At 41.0% G+C, this 16720-nt stretch overlaps 1 long non-coding RNA gene across 1 annotated transcript; it reads left to right on the forward strand.

Annotated features, from left to right (window-relative positions):
• The first annotated feature begins 2994 nt into the window (after positions 1–2994).
• Positions 2995–9026, forward strand: LOC143661775 (uncharacterized). Its single transcript, XR_013164822.1, has 3 exons — positions 2995–3194; positions 5936–6036; positions 6919–9026. It is a non-coding gene; the product is annotated as an uncharacterized LOC143661775 (long non-coding RNA).
• The last annotated feature ends 7694 nt before the right edge of the window (positions 9027–16720 follow it).

Genomic DNA, 16720 nt, shown 5'->3' on the forward strand with positions numbered 1-16720 from the left:
TAATTTAGATGATTCAAAAATTGTAGGCCTTCTCGATTTCGTTCTATTCTGGAACAGAACTTAAATTTATCCAAATAAAAATAGGAACGCCATGAAAATATCCTTTTCACAGGTTGAACCAATCCAGGGCACATTATAGAATTTCAAAATTAAGTCTTGTTCCTCATTGAAGCCCTCTCTGCTCTGCTGCTGTGTTTTGCAGCTGCACAGGCCTATGGTCTGCAAGCTCACACTAGGCCCAAAGCTTGGAAGAGTCCTGCACTTAGTTTAATGCTCCACTGTTACCATCTTAAAATTTTTAATGCTTTTTAAATAAGGGGACCTGAATTTTCATTTTGCACTAAGCCACACAAATTATGTAGCCAGTCCTTCTTGCCACCTTGGTTTTAGATAGTTGCATTCTCTACGGACTTCAAAAGCACCTGAATACTCTTTGAGAATCCATTCATTCAATACTTTGATTAAAGATTTTGAACAAAATGCACCCAAAATTTAGAGCAATGTAGGTAAGACATTTAGGTTGATTTTTATAAAGTAGTTCATCACAAAGGCTCAGCTATTTCTAAGCCAATCGAGGGCAGGCAGCAAAGAGAGAGAGCACCCACTACCACCCTGCAATTCTTTTTATTCAAATGTAGCAGCTTTGGCAGAGAATTTGGTGGTCCAGTTACATAGTGTGTGTGTGTGTGCATGTGTGTCTAAAATTTGACAACTAGAGCTTTCATTCCCATCATAGAACACTGCAGCTTGTTTGGATAAACATCCACAATCCAGCTCAAGTGCATTTCTGCTCTACAGGTTCTTAATTTAGTAGAAATATTGTTCCCACAAGGATGGGCTCACCAAAAGTTACACACATTAGTGCTTCAAAAGCAATCAAGTTTCTCTTCAGTGATGGACTTTTGAATGGGAGTTATAACACTAATCAAAATAAAGCCAGATTTTCCACCTTTGACGGAATGAGCATTCAAAGGTTAAATATTATTCTGTGAATTTGAGTTTTTTTAAAAAAATGAACCACTATTATAATTAACTGATTTCTCATTTGAAGCATCTGATGATCCTGATAGAAAACTGGTGTCTTTTTGCTGTTCGCACAGTTCTACTTCTGCTAAAGAGGCCTTACTAGCAGCTAATACTTCATTTTGCAGATGTGCACAAGAGAACTTGGAATTGAAAACAAGTGCAATTAGTTTAGAAGGATTGCAGCCAAATGAAAAATTAAGTTTCACAATGATATGAAAACACACTGCATGTGTTAAGTCCTGTTTGGGCACAGTCTACTCAAAGTCACTAACTTTTAAAAACCTGTTACTCTTTTTTTCTTTTAATAAAAGATTGCATTTTAAAATACTTTCAAACTTACAGGACAGTTGCAAAAACAATGCAAAACTCATTCTGAGAACAACATACCCCCCACCCAGACACCCAGATCCATCAACTTTTAACATTTGCCTTCCTTTTTCTTTCTTTCTTTCTCTCTCTCTCCCCCCTCCCTCCTTCCCTCTACCCCCTCCCTCTGTCCCTCCCTTATCTATCTATCTATCTATCTATCTATCCACCCAGCCATCTAAACTACTAACTTCTGAAGTAAATGCAAGTGCTTTTCAGCAGATCTGTGTTTTCATGAATCGCTACGATAGCGATAGCCGTCAACAAATATTTTATACACGTTCCATATTCATCTGCAACTTTAATATTTTAACTCTTAAAATAGACTGGATGTTTTAGGTTTTACAGAAAAATTGTGCAGAAAGGACAGAGTTGCCATATTACGCCCCTGACCCCAATACAGATCCCCTAGTTTCCCTGACTGTTCATGTCTTACGTTGGTGTGATACGTTTGTTACAACGCTGAACCAATATCAATACATTATTAACTGATATCCAGTTTCAGTACAGTTCACTCGTTGTGTGCTGTCTGGTTCTGTTTGTTTTGATAAATGCACAAGGCCATGTATCTACCCTCACTGTATCATGCAGATTAGTTCCACTGCCCTAAAAAGGCCCTTTGCTCCACCCCTTTATCCTTCCCTCTTCTCCCTTCCCCTCTCCTTGAACCTGTAGCAGCCACTGATCTTTTTACTTTCTCTGTAATTTTGCCTTTTTCAAAATACCTAGGGTTGGGATCACACAGTGCATGCCTTTTTCCTTCTCTAAGCAATATGCATTTCTGTTTGCTCCATGAATTATCTGGACTTTTTTTCCATGTAATATTTTAACTTCTCACTAAAAACGCACTTCCACCTTGTCGGGCTGACTGCTGCCAGAAGGGTTTAACAACAGAAAAATAAGTTGGCAAACGAGACAATAAATACGAGCTGCAGGTGGAAAGAGAGTGAGTGACCAACCCCGCAAGCAGAGTCTGCGAGCCCTAGGAGGTGACCGCTCGGCCTGTTTCCTGCACGGACTTGGCTCACACCTGGCCTGGAATCTGCCCCCCTGCCCGCCTGCCCTGAGGCTCCGTGGACCTCCCAGGCCGCGGCAGGAACTAGGAAGGGGCCTGGGCGGCTGGGTGCGTCCATCCTCCACCGCCACTGAGTCCACTGGAGCATGCTCGCCTCCAAAGGGCACTGCCAGGAAATGGTCAGGCGTAAAGAGAAGGGTTATTGCTGGTTGTCCTTCAGATTTAACCAGGAGTGTGCTGCATGGCATGTGTACGCCATCATTTCTGTTCAGGACTAGCAGAGCCTGGATACCAAGTGGAGCTCTACTAAACCCATCCAAGCTTATTTAATTCCACCATTATGTATAACAGTTTGCTTAAAACAAAGGAAGGATCTCAGATATACACTAAAGTCTATGGCACGTGCAGACCATCCTGGGAGAAACCGGACGTTTAAACACCCAAAGCACCATCTATTGCTTTGGGGGCCGGAAGTGGCGGGTCATCAGTTCCGGAAGTCAGGTGCCCGGAAGGGGCGGGTCATCCGTTCCAGAAGTCAGGTGTCCGGAAGGGGTGGGCCATCAGGTTCGGAAGTCAGGTGTCCGGAAGGGGCGGTTCCAGATGGCATTGGGAGGGGCGACACAGCTTCCGCAGCTCCAGTTGCAGTGCCCTTCCCCGTTCCCCTGACCTAACAGTTATCCGTGTGTCTCCCTGATGAAATAGAATATTGCAATAATTTTATTCATAAATAAAAATGACCTTTCGTTGAAACATGAAGAGTGAAGTTGGAAATGGGACAACCTAAAAGGTAAAAGATGAAAGGCAGCTCGATGGGTTTATTCCGGTATCATGACATCTCCCTCCTGGAAGTCAGATCCCAGGGACAGTTTCTTGTTCATTTTCTTATTGGGGCTATTTTCAGTTAAATCAGGCTGAGTTCTCCAGAGGGGGAAGGCAAAACTGGCATCGGAAGTCCAGGTGAAATTCTCTGGGCCTGCGGCACTGAACTCTTTTCACTGGGCCCCAGGTGGAGCGTCAGGAAACCTCTGCACTTGCTTTTCAGAGGGGGCGGGGGGGGGGGCTTAGACGTGAGAGTTACATTGAACACAGCTGTGCACGAGTCGTGTGACCCTTACTGTCCAAGGGCCTTGTCACCTGCAAAACGGCCCCCGCAGCAGGGGCTGCTGACACGTCTGGGTCAGAACAGCTGAGAACAATGTTCAGCTTGAAAAATAACTTAAGTGAAAAAAAGGTGCATAAACTTTCATCGTATACTGGCTGGCTGTAAACTAAGGCCATGTCAGGGAGAAATTCTAATGACTTGTTTTTATATTTGGTCTAGTCAGATATTTCTGGGGCACCTAAGCACACATTTCCCAGGCGACAAGTCACTATAATAAAATGAATTGGATCGCCTTATTAGCTTCTCTGAGTTCTTCACTGGCGGATTTTGGGAAACAAACGCTCAATGTTTAACCAAACCCATTTACAGTCTTGTGGGACTTTGCGACAGCAGCCCAATCACACGATGTACCAGCAGAAGAAACATTTCAGGATGAACAAGTATGACCTAACACTGATTAAAACTGCAGTTTTTAATTCAAATAATGCTAATGTGACTGGAGACGTACAGATAGGAGGAAATAGCAGACAGGAGCAGACTGTACCTGGATTTGCATGCTGTCCACCCTGGAAGTGCTTTCTGTTTGTCCAAGTGGCACACTGAAAGTTTAGTTAATAAGTTTCACTTGACCTGTAGTCAGTCAGTCTTTAAATATTTTATGACTTTCAGTTTTTTAAAAGCTTCCCCAAGATACGATACTCAAGCACAAAGAGAGAAAGGCACATAGATTTTGCTTTAAAGTAAGCTAAGTAAGCAAACGTTGCTTGCTTTCCTCCTGCCTGGGAATGCAGACTGTCTCTGAGCCTTTATCGTCAGGCAGGCACGTGGCTGCATCAATCAGTGCACTAACACTTCACCATTTTTCTTTTCTTTTCTTTTCTTTTTGCATGGGCAGGCACCAGGAATCGAACCTGGGTCTCCGGCATGGCAGGTGAGAACTCTGTCACTGACCACCATGGCCTGCCCTTCACCTCACCCTTTTGAGAGCTTTGCTTTTATTGTAGGATGGTTGTAAACCAGGGAAAAGCTACCAAATCCATAAATGCTCTAAAACGACATTTCAACGGGGCTGCATGGCTGGTGTGGAGCTGGGGGGGAGTAGGATTATGCTCGTGCTTGGAAGAAGAAAAGCCATAAAACTCAACAATGGCTAGATATGACTGTGTTAATTCAATAGGGGAACAGACACAAGTTGGGGTCCTACACTTCTGCAGTTTGAATTGTGTATGTATATTATTTAAAGATGATGATAGTTATAAAGTGAAATCTCAAACTATGCATGCATTAAAGAAAATCATCCACAAAACACGGACCTGAGGACTTTAGACATTTAGTCTTCCCGCAGCACTTGACAGGCACTTCTAAACATTTCAGTGCTTAGATAACTTTTACCCTCCTAAATGCCCCATTTAGGATGCAGGAGACAAAGTCTCCCTCACTAGCTGTACCCCATCTCCAGGGAAGGCCTGACCAAGTCATGTTTTCTAGCAGGTATGGTCTACTTCTGGCCTCATTTCTACTGTTTTGAAATCACAGTTACAAAGGCCCAGAATTGAAAGGTTTGATGGTAAATGTCACTTAGAAAGAAAGACGGAAATGGGACTATTGATGTAACCCAACAATTGGTTTTATGAGTCAAATATCGATATCCCTCTTTGTAAATAAATATAATGATGTCTGATGCGGACATGGCAAGTGTTTGCATTTGTTAAATCATTATGGCTGCCATATGCCGTTGGTTTGAATAGTGTCTGTATTTTTGCAGGCTACCATGGCAAAACATACAAACATGAACATTCTCACTGTATAATTTAAATAAAAAAAAAATACGTTTCCCTGGCAAGTACAGTTTTATTTAGATTTTATTTTTATTTGAGTAGCATGGGGGCTGGCTAGAGCCTTTCCAAGACAAGATTTCATCAGCTATTCCATGTAGTCTCCTCAAAATTACCACTTTTGCAAAACTGCTTAGTTCCTTTGCAACATTAAACACAGTTTTTAAAACACATTATTTTTAAATTTATGAATTTAGAGTGACAGCTCAAGCATGCAAATATTTATTTATTTATTTATTTAGCATGGGCAGGCACTGGGAACCGAACCCTAGTCTCCATCATGGCAGGCGAGAACTCTGCCACTGAACCACATCGTACTGCCCAAAGAAATGGCACCGTGTCATGGTCAGGTTCATGTGTCAATTTGGTCAGGTGATGGTGCCCAGTTGTCTGGTCAAGCAAGCACTGGCCTATCTGTGCTGTGAGAACATTTCATGGGCTTAATTCATCAGCAGGTTGGTTGCATCTGTGGCTGATTACATCCGCAGTTGCCTAAGGGGAGTGTCTTCTGCAATAAGTGGTGCTTAATCTAATCACCTGAAGCCTTTTAAGGGGAATTCAGAAGAATGAAGCGCTCTCTCTTTCTCTCAGCTGCAGCCAACCAGCCTCTCCTGGGGAGTTCACTGAGGACCTTCATTGGAGCTGCCAGCTCACTGCCTGCCCTACAGACTTTGGACTCTTGCATCCCCACGGTTAGTGAGACACTTTTATAAATCTCATATTCACAATACCTCCTGCTTCCCTGAGAACCCTGAATAATTCAGACTGAGTTTCACTTATTGCTGTATCCAAATGCCAAGTTTAGAGACTGATACATAAAAAGGTTCTCAATAAATATTGAATTATTTGAAGAAAAAGTTACCTAAAATGAAAGAATCCAAGAAGAGATACACATTTTCCATGTTAAGATGATAATATTGCCTTGTATTTCTGTAACGTAAACATCGTGAGAGTTGGAATTTTGTTTCATTCACTACCGTATCCCTAGGCAAATGAATAGCACATAGTAGGTTCTCAAATACCTGCGAAAGAATAAGTAAGATGGAGGTAGTTTAATTGAGCAGTTAAGAGCCACCTGGGTTCCAATGCCAGCTCCCCCACTTACTAGCTGTTGGATTCCTTCAGTGCCTCAGTTTCCTCTTTCGTGAAATGGGGATAATAGGAGCCTGCCCCATCAGGTCGTGAGAATTAGAAGAGTTAGTACATGAAAGTGCATGCAACAGTGCTAAGCCCATGGGAATCCCTGAGGAAATGCTAACTCTTCGTCACCAGTACTACCACTTACTGACTCTTGGCATCTTAAAGTTCTTAATTTCAAAAAACCTCAGTTTGCTCATTTGTGAAGTAAGACTAATAAAATATACCCTATTTTGAGGATTAAATAATGCAATATTTGTTCTTCCTTCATGACATCAGGTATGGCATTAGGTGCTCAGTATAAGATCACTATAATTCCATTTCTTTCTGAGTGCTTTTTTTAAATTATTTTTTTATCTGAGTGCTTTTTATCTTAAAAAATATATATTTATAATTCCATAACAACCTAGTAGTCAAATATTGTGCTCCTTTCATAGGTGAGAAAGCTGAGGCCCAAAGCAGCTTCGTGTGCCTAAATCCGAAGTGAGGGACATTCTCTAAAACACCCAGCCAGTACTCTTTGAAACTGTCAAGGTCATCAAAAACAAGGAAAGTCTGAGAAATTATCACAGCCGGAACGAGCCTAAGGAGACATGATAACTAAATGTAATGTGGCCTCCTGGATGGTCCTGCAACGTTGGGTAAAAACTAAGGAAATCTGGAAAAAAGAAAGAAAGAGAACTATGTACTTTAATAATAATGTGTCAATGTTGGTTAATTAGTTCTGACAAATGTACCACATTAATATAAGATGTTAATACTAGGGGAAGCAGGATGCGGGGCATGTGGAAACTATGCTAGCTTTGCCACTTTTCTGTAAATCTAAAACTATTCTAAAATTTAAAATGTGTTAAAACCAAAACAGTCAAGCTGTAAAACAGCCAACGACAGCCACAGCAAAAGAGGTGCTTCTGGTAAATGAAAAGGAGAGAGAATCCTTAGAACTCTTGCAACTTGGATTCTAAGGCCCAGACTTGAAAGAGGGTCTGGGTTAATGATAGGAGAAAACAAGAGAAGGGAGAAAAGCCAGGGTCCCTGCCCTACTTCCTCAGAGGGTCACTGGCCACCGGTGAGGACGCGGGCTGTCATGTCTCTTCTCTGTCAGCCATAAACCAGGTGGAGTGCATCCGGCCCGAATAAGAAAGCTCTGATCTTTGCAGAGGTGAGAAACTTGGAGGCAATTCAGAATGAGCTGGAAGGATGGTGGTTCCAGAGCCTTAGTGGACTCTAGAGGAAGAGTCTCTGCCACCTAAAAGAGCAGCAGTGGGAGGGAACCCCAGGAAGTCCTACGTGGAGGGCGGGGTGGAACCTAACCTGTGATGTACCTGTTGCAAAGCTGTGTGCAGATGAATTCCTCTGTAAGTGGTGCTACTCAATCCTGCACCGAAGTGAGGGCAGGGGTGGGGCGTAGGGGGTGGGGGAAGGGGAACTGGGCCAGGAACATACCTGGGACCCAGGGCTTAGTTCTCTCAGGTGGTGGCAGGATCTCCCTCCTCAGAGGCCCCAGTTGGCCAGATTAGGTCATACTTTCCCCACAAACAAAACAAACAAAACACCTCCAAGAAGTATCTACTTATACCAGCAAAAAAAATGGTGCATAGACAGTTGCGTATGTTTTAGGGAGCAGTTGCACAAAAATGGTTTTCAGGCAGTTTTTTGTAACATGACTGCCACCTTTTGTCCTTCCGGGCTTTCATGATTAACACTCATATCCCAACAAGCCGTAAACGTAAAGCTGACTCTTCATGTTGGCAAATGGTACAGATCTGCGTCATTTGCTTGTGACAGATTAAATATTGGTGGACCAGTAAGTGGTACCTGACGAACAGTTGACAGTCTGTTTCACAAAGAATCCCCACCAGCAAATTTCAGCACTGGGTCTCTCTCGTGGGCCAGGGAAGTTCTGTTTGTAACAGGACAGAAAGAAGGACAAACAGCCTGTGTCTATGGCTCCCAGGACTGAACCCTGGGGTTCAGCTCACTATTAATAGCAGAGGATCGGGAACCAGTGAAGGACCCCTGTTGGAAAGGTTCCCAAACTCATCCAGGGAACAACCTAATCAAGCTGGTATGTCGAGAGGGGAGTGATTGGGCTAGATGATACTTCGAGGGTAATTAAGAATGGAATTCCATTAGCAGCCCATGTGTTCCGAATAGGAACAAAAGGACATAGCTGTCTATTAATGGTTCTACTCAGGTACAATTTGCCTAAATAAAAGTTTGCGTTTACTAAAAGTCTGTTTGCTTTTTAAATGAGAACTAGCATTTTTAAGACCATTTGCTCGTTCACAGGAACTATGCTGCACCAAACTTAAACTGAAAAGGCAGAAAAGTGTTACTTAATCTGGGTTTTTTATCCTGAGTCCACGTTTCTGTTTTTATCACACCTGACTCGTCATCTCTGGAACGTCTATCATTCTTTTCCTTTCAAAGCTCATGAACATTCACATCCTTTTCAACCACACTTTTAAGAGAAAGAGTCAGATCACTCCTCTGTTGCAGAGGAAAAACCGAGATACGGTGAACAGTGTTTCTTTTCTTTACCTCCCGGTTCCTCATTAAGATGCAATTTGATAAAGTGCCCAAATCTGAGGCGTAGCTTGATGGATTCTGGCTGATGTATACACTGGGGTAACCATCAACCAGAAGATACAGACTACTTTCAGCATCACAAAGGTCCTTTATGAATCTTTCAAGCCAACCCCACCCTGGCCATCTTCTCAATAAGGCAGATACTAATCTGATTTCTGACACCATTGATTCGTTTTCACTGTTCTCAAATGTCATGAATGGAGGCATACACTATGTATTCTTTTGCTTCTGGCTTCTTTCGCTTAACGGAATGGCTCTGAGGTTCCTTTTTATGTTTTTTGTGTGTACTGAAAATGCTTTCTTTTTTAAAGAGTTGCTGCATAGCATTCCATTAAATGAATATTCCAGTTTATCTGTTCTCCCGTTTGTATGCCTTTGGGTTGTTTCCAGTTCGGGGTCCTTATGAATAAAGCTGCTATGAATATTCTTATACAAATCTGTTTGTGTACATATTAATTTACGTCTCTTCAGTATATCCTAGGGGTTGGATTGCTGTGCCACAGGGAGAAACTTCATTAGAAACTGCTGAACAGCACTGCAGCGTGACTCTGCTGTTTCATGGGGTAGGAGAGTCACAGGTGCCCAGCCTCTAATGAACACAGTAGGTCTGCCCAGCCTCTAGTGAACACAGTAGGTCTGCTGTGCAGTCTGACTGTTAATTTTAGTGGATGGGTAGTTGTATCTCCCTGACATCTAAGGAGATTGAGCAAATTTTTGTTGGTTATTTCAACATCATGTGTGAAGTGCTGTTCAACAAAGTGTTGGTCCATCTTTTTCTTGGCTTGGCTTTTTCTAAAAGTAGACTTTGGTTTTTACAGAAAACTTGAGAAATTTGAATACCTGTCTCCAGTTTCCCCTGTTATTAATATCTTATATTAGTCCGGTACATTTGTTACAATTAATGAGCCAATACTGAGATGGTAGCTTTACCTTAAGTAAATCGATTTTTAGGATTTTCTTAGTTTTACCCATGTCCTTTGTCTGGCCCAGAATGCCATGCAGAATCTGACATTACATTTAGTTATCACATCTCCTTAGGCTCCTCTTGGCCGTGACAGTTTCTCAGACTTACCTTGTGTTTGATGACTGTATTAGTTAGGGTTCTCTAGAGAAACAGAACCAGCAGACGATATCTGTAAATATAAAATTTATGAAAGTGTCTCTTGAAACTGTGTGGATGTAAGAGTCTAAGGTCTGTAGGGCAGGCCACGAGCTGGCAGCTCCAATGAAGGTCCTCAACGAGCTCTCAGGAGAGGCTGGCTGACTGAAGCAGGAAGAGTGACTGTGTCTTCTGAGTCCTCCTTAAAAGCCTTCTGGTGATTAGATTGTGTCACTCATGGCAGAAGACACTCCTCTTAGCTGATTGTAAATGCAATTGACTGTAGATGCAGCCAATGTGGTCATGATTTAAGTCCATGAAATGTCCTCATAGCAACAGACAGGCAGCGCTTGCCCAACCAGACAACCGGGCACCACCACCTGGCCAAGTTGGCACATGAACCTGACCATGGCAATGACCTTGACACTTTTGAGGAGTACTGGTCAGGGTTTTGTAGGGTGCTTCTCTATTGGAATTTTTTTTTTTTTGGTAACATGTATACAACATAAAATTTCCCAATTAAACCACCTTGAAGTATATAATTCAGTGGTATTAGTTACATTTATGATACAGTGTTGCCATCACTACCATGCATTACCAAAACATTTCCATCATCCCAAAAGGAATCTCTATATCAATTAAGCATTAACTCCCCATTCCCCCTCTCTGGTACTCTGTAATCTACTTAATATCTTTATAAAGAAATTGTATGTTCTAGTTATTTCTTATCAGTGAAATCATACATTAACTATCCTTTTGGGTCTGGCTTCTTTCACTCACAATGTCTCCAAGGTTCATCCGTGTTGTCGCATGTATCAGAATCTCATTCCTTTCACCAGCTGAGTAATAGTCTATTGCATCTAGAGGCTACATTTGGTTTGTCCATTCAATTATTGATGGGCACTTGGGGTGCTTCCACCTTTTGGCTATTGTAAATAACACCACTATAAACATTGCTGTAAAAATATTTGAGTCCTTGCTTTCATTTCTTTTGGGTATACACCTAGAAGTTGGAAGGGTCATATGGTAGTTCTATTTAAATTTTTGAGGAATCATCAGCCATTTTCTGCAGAGGTTGTACCATTTTACATTCTCATCAACAATGTACAAGTGTTTTTATTTCTCTACATCTTTGTCACCACTTGTTATTTTCTATTTTTTTAAAATAATGCCATTCTAGGGAGTGTGAAGCTGTATCTCATTAGGTAATTCTTGTGTATGGTGTGAGGTAGGGACTATGGTTCATTTTTTTTCCCATATGGATATCCAGTTATTCCAGCTCCATTTATTGAAAAGAAATATCCCATTGGATTGTATTTAGCTCCTTAGTGGAAGATCAATGACTACTATGGGACAACTTCTAGACTTTCCATTCTGTTTGGTTGATTTTACTGTCTATCCTTATGCCAATTTTGCCATGCTGCCTTGATCACTACATCTTTATGAGAAGTCTTAATATCAGGTAGTATAAACCCTCCAGCTATGTCCTTTTTCAAAGTTGATTTGATGAATCTAGATCCTTTACATTTCCATATGAATTTAAAATCCAATTTATCCATTCCTTTAAAACAACCTGTTGAGATTTTGATTGGAATTGCATTGAAACTATAAATCAATTTGAAAAGCCTTGACATCTTAACAATATTAAGTTTTCCAACCTATGAATATAGTATATCTCTTTCTTTTGGGGACTCTTTTTTTATTTCTTCCAACAATGTTTTGTAGTTTTCAGTATGCATAATTTACACATCTCTTGACAAATTTAGACCTAAATATTTTATGCATTTTATCTCTTTTGTAAAGGATATCCAATTTTTTAAGCATACTTGGCTAATTGTATATTGCTAATATACAGACATAGAAATGCTTTAGGCAGAATGGTCAATTTTGTACTCTTGCTAAATTCACTTATTAGTTCTTGTAGTTTGTGGATACCTTTGGATTTTCTTCACATGCTATGATGTCCTCTGCAAATGAAAGCAGCTTCACTTCTTCCTTTCTAATCTTTATGTCTTTTATTTCATCTTCTTGTCTTGCTGCCTTGGCTAGGACCTCTAGTAAAATTTTGAATAAAAATGGTAGTGGTACTATGGGATCAACAATGCCATCCTGACCAAACAGGGGAAAAATAGTTGAACAAATAAGGTATCAGTGGCTGAGAGATTTCAAATACAGTCTAGGGCAGTGTGATGGTGGCTCAATGGCAGAATTCTCGTCTGCTGTGCCGGAGACCCAGGTTCGATTCCTGGTGTCTGCCCATGCAAAAACAACAATCTCAACAACTGTAATCTCTAACCATTACAGTCTAGAGGCTACTCTGGAGGTCACTCTTATGCAAGCTTCAGTTAGAGTTGCTACCTACCATACCTTGCCAAATTCCAAGCAAAGCCATTCCAGCCAATCCTTAAGAACACCTAGGACAATATGTAAGATTTTACAAAGGCTCCGTGCACTAGGGTAACTTTCCAGAAACCTATAACCTCCAGATGGGTCCCTGGACCAGATAAGTCCTGAAATGCAGAGGGCCCAGCCTTTCCAGAACATCAACTAGTCTCACCCCCCCATCCCATATTATCCACAGCCCTTCCAACATGAAAAAGTTAGAATGGGCACAGCCCAAATACCCCTAAGGAGTGGGAGAAAGATCACAGGTGGTAGTGAAGTTCCACAGAGAAAGCAGGGTTTAAGAAACGAGTATGAATGCTGAATCAGTATATTGATATTTCTTTTACACTTCAGTATCTTAGAACAGCTAGAAGTAAAAACCTAAACTTGTGGAGTTGTAACCCAGACCAAACTCTGAAATCTGTTCTACAGCTTAATTGTTGCAATGTGCTTTGAACTTTATTGCTTTTCTGTATATATGTTATTTTTCACACACAAAATATTTCTTCTAGCCTCCAGTGTTTGGAAACAGTTGGAAGAAAAAAATCTGAAGTAGTGGGATGGTAGTCCATGACAAGCTCTGAAATCTCTTCTGTAACTACTTGTTGAAGTTTACTTTGAAAATCATAGCTTTTTCTTTCTATGTATGTTATATTTAACAATAAAAATGTTTTGAAATTGGTGGTGGAGGATGTTCTTACGATGTTCCCTACATAGATGACAGCGTTCAATATTTCATCATAAGTATGTTGTTGTCTTTAGGTTATTTTTAAATAACCTAAAATGTTAAAAATAACTTTTAAAATGATGATGTTCCCTTCTAAGTGGGCTAGAGTTTTTATGATGAACAGGTGATGAATCCAAATGCTTTTAACCCAACCACTGAGATAACAGAGTGGTTACTTCTTTTATTTTGTTAATGTGGGGAAGTTAATTTATTCCAACTTTGCTTTCTTGGGATAAACCCTACTTGATACTGATATATTTTCTTTCTGATATATTGCTGGATTCAATTTGCTAATATTTTGTTAAGGAATTTTACACCTATGTTCACGAGAGATATTGATCTGCAGCTTTCTTTTCTTGCAACTTTCTTGTCTGGTTTTATTATCAGATTCTGTTGGTTTTATAAAATAATTTGGTATGTGTTTTGGTTTGCTAAAGCTTCTGGAATGCAATATACCAGAAATGATTGGCTTCTATAAAGGGGATTAATTTAGGTTACAAATTTAAATTCTAAGGCTGTGAAAGTGTCCGAAATTAAGACATCAGTAAGATGATACCTGGACTCTGAAGAAAACCTGCTGGTATCTGAAACACCTTTCTCAGCTGGGAAGGTACATGGCTGGTGTCTGCTGGTCCTTGCTTCCGGTTTGTTGCTTTCAGCTTCTAATTCCAGTGGCTTTCTGTCTGTCCTGTGGGACTTTCTGTCTGTCCCGTGGGACTTTCTCTCTGTCCCGTGGGACTTTCTGTCTGTCCCGTGGGACTTTCTGTCTGTCCTGTGGGACTGCTCTTGGCGTCTCCAGGTATTTCTCTCTCTAAGCCTCTGTGAGTTCTCCCTTAAGCTTCTCTGGTACAAACTCGGAATTTCATCCCTTTAGCTTCTGCAGCTCTTTCAAGGTTCTGTGGTTCCTTGCTTAACACCTCCTAGGGCATTTCTGTCTCCAAGCATCTGTGCTTTCTCCAAAATGTCTCCCTCTTAAACATTTTTAATTATAAATTTGGTTCCTTTTATATATAGTCAGATGTTCTATTTCTTCTAGTAGCAATTCTGATAATTTGTATCTTTCAGGGAATATATCCATTTCATCTAAGTTGTTTTTAACCTTTTAATATTTTTAATGAATACTTTGTTTTATTTCTGGTATTAATTTGCTTGCTTTGTTTTATTTTTAAATGATCAGTCTTGCCTGGATTCTGTCAATTTTATTAATCATTTTAAAGTACTGACTTGATTTTGTTGATTTTTTTCTATGATTTGTTTTCTATATAACATGCCTCTTCCCTTACCTTTTAGGATTTTCTTCCTTCCACTTTCTTTGAGTTTTATTAGTTTTTCCCTTAGCTTCTTGAGGTCAAAGCTTCAGTAATTAATATTAAACATTTTTCTATTCTAATATATTCATTTAAAGCTATAACTTCCCCCTAAACACTGCATTTTTATCTGTACTTTACAAATTTTGATATGTTGTGTTTTCATCATCATTCAGTTTAAAATATTTCTAATTTCAATTAGTATTTCATCTTTGATGCATGGGTTAAAGTATGTGGTTTAATTTCCAAATATTTATGGACATTCTAATTCTCTTTGTTATCAGTTTCTAGCATAATTCACTGTAGTTGAAAATACTTCCTATATGATTTTTATTTTTTGAAGTTTTGACCTTTCTTGAAGGCTGTGGTAGATTGCAGATGGTACAAACCTGTTGCATCTCCACCTATCAAGAGTTGAAGACTAGTTCTCCACCCTTGAATCTTTACTAGCCTTGTCATTTCCTTTGGCCAATAGAATGCGATGAATGAGAGGTTGTACAGGTTCGGAGCCTTGGACTCACGAGGGCTGTAGCTTCTGCTTTTGCTCTCTGGGGATGCCGGTGCCACCTGAACAAGCCTAAGATGGTCTCCTTGAAGATGCAAGGTTGCTTGAAGAGATGCCTAGCCATACCAATGAAGACCCTGGACATAGGAGTGACCCCAGAAGAGACTGGCAGAAGTAAAGATGCATCATCTCAGCTTCCCCTAGCCCAATTTACTAATCCATAGAGTCGTGAGCAAGTAAATGACTATCATTTTAAGCCACTAAGTTCTGGAGTGGTTTGTTACACTGCAAAAACTGATAGAGCTGAAGGGAGAAATAATTTTAATTGGCGATATCAACATTTCTCTCTCAGCAACTGATAGAACCAATAGACCCCAAAAATCAGAATCGAAATTTAGAGAAACAATACAAATTTAAAAATCAACCTAATTTAAACAAGCAGGTGCACATGAAAGCAGACCGAGCCTGAAATTGCCAAGGCCAGGTATCACTCCATTTCGTATCGTATTGATTTTGCACTGCCCTGCAGCTTCCCAGTGAGCCACCTGGGGACATAACTGGACAGCTTGAAGGCGACAACTTCTTCAGAAGAGGAATGTCAGTGACTGAGAACACCTAGATCTGCTGTTTCTTTATCGATCCTGAGATTCCCTGGCCTGGAACAGGCATCAGGAGCCAAAGATGTCAACTGGTATATTCTGTGGCTATCAAGTGAGGACAGATTTACGAGAAAACAGCCATTTTGTATTAGACTCTCACAGCATGTGTGGCAATGTTACTAGTGCTTTCAATCAGAAGATGATAAACTTCTGAAGGTGTGCCGATCCTATAGGAACCTCCAGGAATAGCCAAGGCTGCAAACAGGGTTGCCCAGATGGACTCTCAGCCTCTGGTAGAGAGGGAATTATAGCTCTCTGGTGCTTACTGGTAATAGCTTGATCTCCGAGCTGCCAAAAACTGGTAACTCCAAAGTTATGAAATCTGGACTGAATGCATCTATGAAATTTCTGTCGGTCTAGCTGTCCATAAGCATCTACAGTGGTGAGAAAGATTGGAAGGAAAACAACTGAGGAGTTCTCAGGAGTGTCCTGCAGCACTGGGATCTGGGGCACTTGAAGAAGATGTTGACACAGTTCCAACATGACTGCTGGGGAGAATGCAGGACGTCTCTTAGGCCTGGTTACGAGGCCCCTTAATCTGGGTCCTGAGCTTTAGAGGGTCATGCTGTGGCCTTCTTCTGACCAAGGCCCTTGTCATGAAGTGAGGAGTCCAGGGGCTAAAGGGATGTGCTCACCCTAGGTCCACTGTGGTAAGTAGAGTTCTAAGATGACCTCCTAGATTTCAGACCCTGCATATCCTACCTGATTCCCCCCCCCCCGGAGTATGGGTGGGACCTGTGAATGTGATGGATGTCATGCTCATGATTGGATTACACTATGTGGCAAAGGTGAAGGGATTTTAAAGATGTATTTATAGCCCCTCATCAGTTGGCTTTAAGTTAATCAAAAGAAACAATAGAGAAACAATTGTTTCTCTAAGGCCACTTTCCAGGTGGGCCTGACTCAATCAGGCGATGGCCCTTGAAAGAGGAACGCAGCCCTTCCTGAAAAGAGGACTCGCCTGA

This window comes from Tamandua tetradactyla, chromosome 17 (genome assembly GCF_023851605.1).
Source record: "Tamandua tetradactyla isolate mTamTet1 chromosome 17, mTamTet1.pri, whole genome shotgun sequence".
Taxonomy (NCBI): domain Eukaryota; kingdom Metazoa; phylum Chordata; class Mammalia; order Pilosa; family Myrmecophagidae; genus Tamandua; species Tamandua tetradactyla.